Source organism: Hesperophylax consimilis, chromosome 19 (genome assembly GCF_061612785.1).
Source record: "Hesperophylax consimilis isolate HC1 chromosome 19, BYU_Hcon_1.0, whole genome shotgun sequence".
NCBI classification, from domain to species: domain Eukaryota; kingdom Metazoa; phylum Arthropoda; class Insecta; order Trichoptera; family Limnephilidae; genus Hesperophylax; species Hesperophylax consimilis.
Window position 1 is genome coordinate 30,998,630 of NC_142854.1, and position 6,502 is coordinate 31,005,131.

At 33.2% G+C, this 6,502-nt stretch overlaps 1 long non-coding RNA gene across 1 annotated transcript; it reads right to left on the reverse strand.

Annotated features, from left to right (window-relative positions):
• Positions 1-2,963: 2,963 nt before the first annotated feature.
• On the reverse strand, positions 2,964-6,099 carry LOC149415135 (uncharacterized). The gene is made up of 3 exons (XR_016303911.1): positions 5,934-6,099; positions 4,154-4,279; positions 2,964-4,026 (listed from the first exon to the last, which is right to left on the reverse strand). It is a non-coding gene; the product is annotated as an uncharacterized LOC149415135 (long non-coding RNA).
• Between the last annotated feature and the right edge of the window lie 403 nt (positions 6,100-6,502).

Below are 6,502 nucleotides of genomic sequence, written 5' to 3' on the forward strand. Positions count from 1 at the left end.
TTTAACAGCACAAAGCACTCTTTAAGACCACGCATTCAATCCACAAAAAATGGACGGTAATAATAATAGTATAAGTTACAATAATGTCTCCCTTATTTATTTATTAAATAAATAAATTATTATAAGAAAAAGTTTACAAAGCTAAGAAAAATATAGCAGGAACATAGAGACGAATACACACATTAGGGAAGTTGTTATTTATACTTAATCGTTTGACTGAAGATAATATCAACAACTGTCCAAAAAAATACTAAACAGACACAGAAAATAAAAAAGGTCGCAAGTGGGATTCAAACCCGGGTCGTCTCTGTTCTTACCGGGATTATATTTACCACATATTTAATAAAAATGATTAAAATTCACATTATAAGGAAAACTTATAATATAAAATAAATGAAAAATGTTTTAAGGGATCAACAACAAAATGTATTCAATTCAATTCAATTTTGTTTATTCATTTCAAAAACATTACAAAATTGTTAATTTCAATGCGTTTTTAAAATATTTTTGCAAAAAGAATTCTTAGATTAATATTAACAGTATATGTAATACCAGTAAAAATAGAGTTTGCCTTTTAAAGGAAGCTTCATTGATGCTAAAAATGTCGATATGCGAATTGTTTCTGTTCAACAGCAAGATTGCTCTCCCAACAGGCATGACCATTGGCAAGTTAGTTCTGCAGGTCGGGAGATAAAATAGTCTATGTTGTCGGTGACGTAGATAACCATCGGGAACATAAAAATGAATGCTCTCCATGATGACCGAGTTTTCAAACCATCCACGAATCAGTCTAAAGAAATGTGTAGCAATGCGCACATCCCTCCTGACCCGTAAATAGTTCATTCCGAGCATACCCAAAAGAAAGTCAGTGGGATAGAGCCACGTAGCCATACTCCCTCATGTACAGAAATCTCAAGAATTTCTTCTGAACTCTCTCCAAGATGAGAGAATACTTTACCTGGTGTGGACTCCACTGACATTACCGACCCACTTTCAAGTCTACTCCTTACTAAGGAATTAAATAAAAACTATAAGCACCAGGTTATCTCTAAAATTCTTTGCATTGCGTAGAAAAAATTGCCCAGAATTCTCAGTGAAGTGCTACATGCCGTCTCAATGTGAGCATGAAATGTCAACCTACTATGAAACATGATTCCAAGATCCTTCATTGTCGAGACACGTTTTAAACTTCGGGCGTACATTGTATACCGGTAATACCAGGTATGGACTCACCCTAGTGAATGACAAAATTAAACATTAAGAAACATTAAACTCAATCCGATTTATTTTACTCCATTCAACAATTCTATCAATGTCTGACTGGAGTTGATTGCAGTCTTCCAAAGTTAGTATTTCTAAGAAAAGTTTTAAGTCATCAGTAAATAGAAGAAACCTAGAATACAGAATTACTTCTGAAATATCGTTTATAAATATGGAAAAGAGGAGTAGGCCAAAATTACTGCCTTGGGTTACCCCCGATTGCACAAAGAAATGTATCGATTGGAATAGTCAGTGAGTCACAAACTGCTTCCTGTCTGCAAGATAGCTAGCAAACAAAGTAAGTAGTCTTATGGAGAATCTTATTGTAGCCAGTTTATTGAGTAAAACGTCGTGATTTACAGTATCGAAGGCATTTGAAAAATCATTTTATGAACAATCTACTTGATGGCCTTTGTCTTATGATTTTGATACGAAATCCGTAAACACCAATAGGTTGGTTTCTGTCGATCGACCTTTTCTAAATCCATGCTGTTCAGAAATTAGAAACGGTTCAACTTGTGGTAGTGTGAATTTATGAAGAATCGATTCGAACAATTTAGCCGGTGAAGATAGTATTGCCATCGGTCTGAAATTTTCCACAGAAAATATAAAAATTCCACACATATAACTCAGTTGGCAATATAACCTCAAATCGTACAAGCAAAAAAAATCCTCCGATGTCATTTTAAGCAATAACAACAATTATAATTGATAAACCAAAATTTTCACATAAAAAGTAATAATATTAAAATGGTAGCAATAAAGACAAATCAAATACAATTATGACAATGTTTTCAAACTGCTTAGGTCTAATGAAATATCATTGATTATTATTACCAAAATTATTCACCACCACTAATAGAGCAAAATCAAAATCCGAACAAAGTCTTTGCTTTATACCTAATACTTATAGTTTTGTTTGAGAGTTGTGCGGAACATGCTTTAAGTTATAGACTAGGTTTGTTAGAGGTCAATAAATTCTTTACAGGGATATTTTATTCTACTGTTCGTGATTTAAGTTCGCATCCGAAGATACATTTGAGTTTAGAGAAGTAATTGTGGTTTTGATTTCATCAACTGTAATTTGTTTGAACTTGAGCTTCTTCCGTTGCTCAGGAGGTTCATTTATTAGTATTGCTTCATCACATTGCGTATCTTGCTTTACTACATATGATCACATATTTATGAAAAAAAACGTTGACATATTCAAGAATTTTTTAAAAACATTGTTTTTACTCAGTTGGTCACTTGATGAAACTTCGGTAAATAGAGAACTGGATAAATAAATAATTATTTGCGAAATTTTTCATGGATATTGTAAGCAAAATTTATCGTTTTGTTTTCTTAAGTATGTGTCGTTTGAATCTGCAATAACCACATGCAAATGTTTACATATATTTTCGACCGGTCGGTGGCCGAGTTGACATCGCGCTGGGGTCCCACTCGGGCGTAGTGTGTTCAATTCCTCGGCTGGCTAAGTCCTCCATCACAACACAAGCAACATTTTCAGCTTACTGTGGTGGTAGTAGGAGGTTTTCAAATATTGTCAGGTTATTTGTAACCCGGGAAGGTTTGTCTTTCTTTAAAAAAAAATAAAAAATATATATCATATGGATTTCATAACATAACAATTCTGTGTGATCTATGGATTATGGTTAACATGTTTATATTATATTTTCTATACAATTTTGATGGTTGTAGAAAAACGTAATGCTGGATGAGATCTATAAAATAATTCCATACTTCATTTTTTTCGTGCATACAAGGTAGTTTTTTCCAATGAGTAAATTGGCAACCTCAGATCTAAGTTTCATAATCGCTAGTTTAAAGTGAGGTTTTTCTGTGAATTAGTCCGAATAAGTCTTATTTAGGTACACTTTCGTGAAACACTTACACTTACACTTACAAACGAAACAAAAAAGGATTGTCTCCATAGTGAGTCAGCAAATGTCTATTCAAAGTTCCAGTCAGAGCATGAAAAAGGTTTTATTCTTGTGTGAATCAGCATGTGTCTTGTCAACATATCCTTTCGCGAACATGAATAGTTACAGACAGAGCACGAAAAAGGTTTTATTCCATTGTGAGTAATCATGTGTACCGTCAAAGATCTCTTTTGAGAACACGAATAATTGCATTCGGGACATGAAAAAGGTTTTTTTCCACTATGAGTCAGAATGTGTCGTATCAAATTAGTCTTAACAGAACATGAATAATTACAGACAGAGCATGAAAAAGGTTTTTCGCCAATGTGAGTCTTCATGTGAACCGTCAAAGATCCCTTTTGAGAACATGTATAGTTGCAGTCAGAACATGAAAAAGGTTTTGGTCCAGTATGAGTCAGCATGTGTCGCCTCAAATTACCTTTTTCAGTACATGAATAATTACAGTCGTTGCATGAAAAGGGTTTTTCTCCACTATGATTCATCATGTGTACCTTCAAAGATCCCTTTTTATAACTTGAATAACTGCATTCGGGACAAAAAAATGTTTTTTTTCCACTATGAGTCATTACGTGTAACGTCAAAGATCCCTTTCGAGAACATGAAAAACTGCATTCGGGACATGAAAAAGGTTTTTCTCCGCTGTGAGTCATCATGTGTACAGTCAAATGTCCTTTTTGAGAACATAAATAACTGCAATGGGCACATGAAAAGGGTTTTTCTCCAGTGTGGGTGCGCAAGTGACGTCCTAAGTTTGACTTGAAAAAGCAGGAGTAGTTGCAACGAGAACAGAAGAATCGTTTTTTTATGGGTTGCATCTTCAGATCTGTCAATAAGTCAGAAAAAGATTAATAATATAAGGTGTTAAGTCTAACCACAGTTAAATCATACAACGTTAAAATAAAAAATAAAAAACATGAATTCTTCACTCTAACAGAGTAAGTCGATTTTACCTGCTGTCTGGGTAATTCCATCAAAGTGATCTCGGCATTCCTTTTTAACATCCGACAGGTCAACGTCAATTTCCATAAAAGGAATTCCCCCACCATATTCTTCTTGTTTTCCTGGTTTCGCCTTGTCTGAAACAGTTTTCACATTAATGCTACATGTGAAGACAAAAGAGCAACATGAATGTGAAATTTATATAATAATTTAACGCGGGGCTTTGAAAAAAATATGGTTCGTCAAATTTTAACATAAGAATTAATTTTAAACGTGAGAAAGAAATAGTGAAAAAAAATTACAAGAGAGAAAAAAATACAGAAATGAAATAAAAATACAAGAAACAAAAATATAGTATTTTTAATAAGAAAGTTAAATCAGATATTTTGACTCTGTCTTGTAAAGTATGAATTTTTTGGGGTAAATAATAATTTATACGAAATGATAATTTTTGTATTCAAGCGAGATACTTCAACATAAATATATGAATGGAATATATTTGTTTGTATTCGCTCGTTAAAATTACAGTCCATGTAAGCACCAATAGTCAGTATGCATAGGTAGTGTTTAACAATGATTTTCATTAGTATTTTTTGTAAAGTGTGATATCATCAGCAAAGAGCAATACCTCGACATCGTCTAATCAATTTGTTATGTCGTTGATGAAAATAAGGAATAAAACCAGACCAAGGTAAGTCTATAAGCCTTGCTAGAATAATGCGATGTCAAAGCGCATGAATAGTCGCAGCAAATAAAATAAAATACCTCCGCTGCTCATCTCACTAGGGAATTCCTGCGTCGAGATGAGCAGCTTTAAAATTATATTTAATCAAATAAGTTAAGTACATAATACAAACATAGATGGATTACATCGATTCAGAAAATATTGTATTACTTTCTAAGTAGGATAGGAGTTGTTTTATAGTATTTGTCCAATATTTTTGAAAACGTATTGAGTAGGCTTATTGGTAAATAGTTGTTAATGTCATTTTTATAATATTGGTTAAACAATAGCTTGTGTGAGAGCTGTGGGGAAAACGCTTTCAGTTAAAGACAGATTGACTAGGTTTGTTAGAGGAACGATAAGTACTTTAAAGAGATATTTCATTGCATTGGTTGTAATTAAGTCCTCCGAAGATACATTTTGTTTTAGAGAAGAAATACTGTTTTCGATTTGTGATTTCTCTAAGTCAAGCTTCTTTCCCTGCTCGGGATGTTTCATCACATTGCATACCTTGCTTTGCTAAATTAGTCCATACATTTATTAAAAAAGCATTAAAGATTCAAGAAATTGGTCAGGATTATCAGCGTATGTCCTGGGGACATTGTTTATATTCAGCTCGTCAATTTTTGTAACGTTGGTATATTTAGAACTAGTTATTTCATTACAAAGATAATTTAAACAACTGCTTAAATGGGCACATGATGTAGGACTAATTGTGAATGTTTCAAAAAACAATTGTACGTATAAAAAGTGTTTCTAAGAAAATATCTTCCGTAATAAAAACCGTGTGTTTTCCGGAAATCGGAAGAGAGACTTTAAGTTAATTTCAGATATATGAATGACCCCAGATGTCTACTTCAAGACCGATCCTTTAAGAAGGATAAAATGTTTACTCTTGAGCACCTTCAGTACGGCGTTTTGTTGTATGCAACCAATGGAATTATGCTTCATTGTATCAATATTGTGTTTTCAGTGCACTGTAATTAATTTAACTATAATTATATTACAACTAAGGTAAGGTTAAAACATGAGATTTGTGAGAATAAATAAAAAGATTGCTGTAGTACTTTCCGAATCCTGCACACATTCCTTCTTTACATCTGGGAGGTCGAAATCCATATCCGTATACGGAATTTCACCTCCATTGTCTTCCCGGGGCACTGGTTCCGTCTTGATGTAAACACTCTCTGTATTAAGTAGATCCATGGCTCTGTTGTGCACAAAACATTTATCTGAAACTTCATAAAAAAGAACGTTGTTTTAACGGAACTCCAATTTCTATGAGCTACGAATATTGTTCTTAGGTTTTGATATTGTGCCATGCAATGGATTTTACTGTAAAAATATTTTCAAATAAGGATATACTTGTGACATTGACGATAAGACGATTGAAATCGGTGGAGAGAATCGTCGTCAATCGTTAGAATACAGTAATCTAATGCTGACTTACACTATATCTCTATATAGCCGTGTATCATGAATTTGCTATTGATAAAATGTCGTGGAATATTTTTGAATTGGTTACAATTTCAATCAATGCCTTTGTAAATCAATTATCAAAAAGGTAGACTTCAAACTGATAGTTCAAACGTTCCTCAAAAAAAAGTTAAATGGCGTCATAAGTTGAGCTAGATCG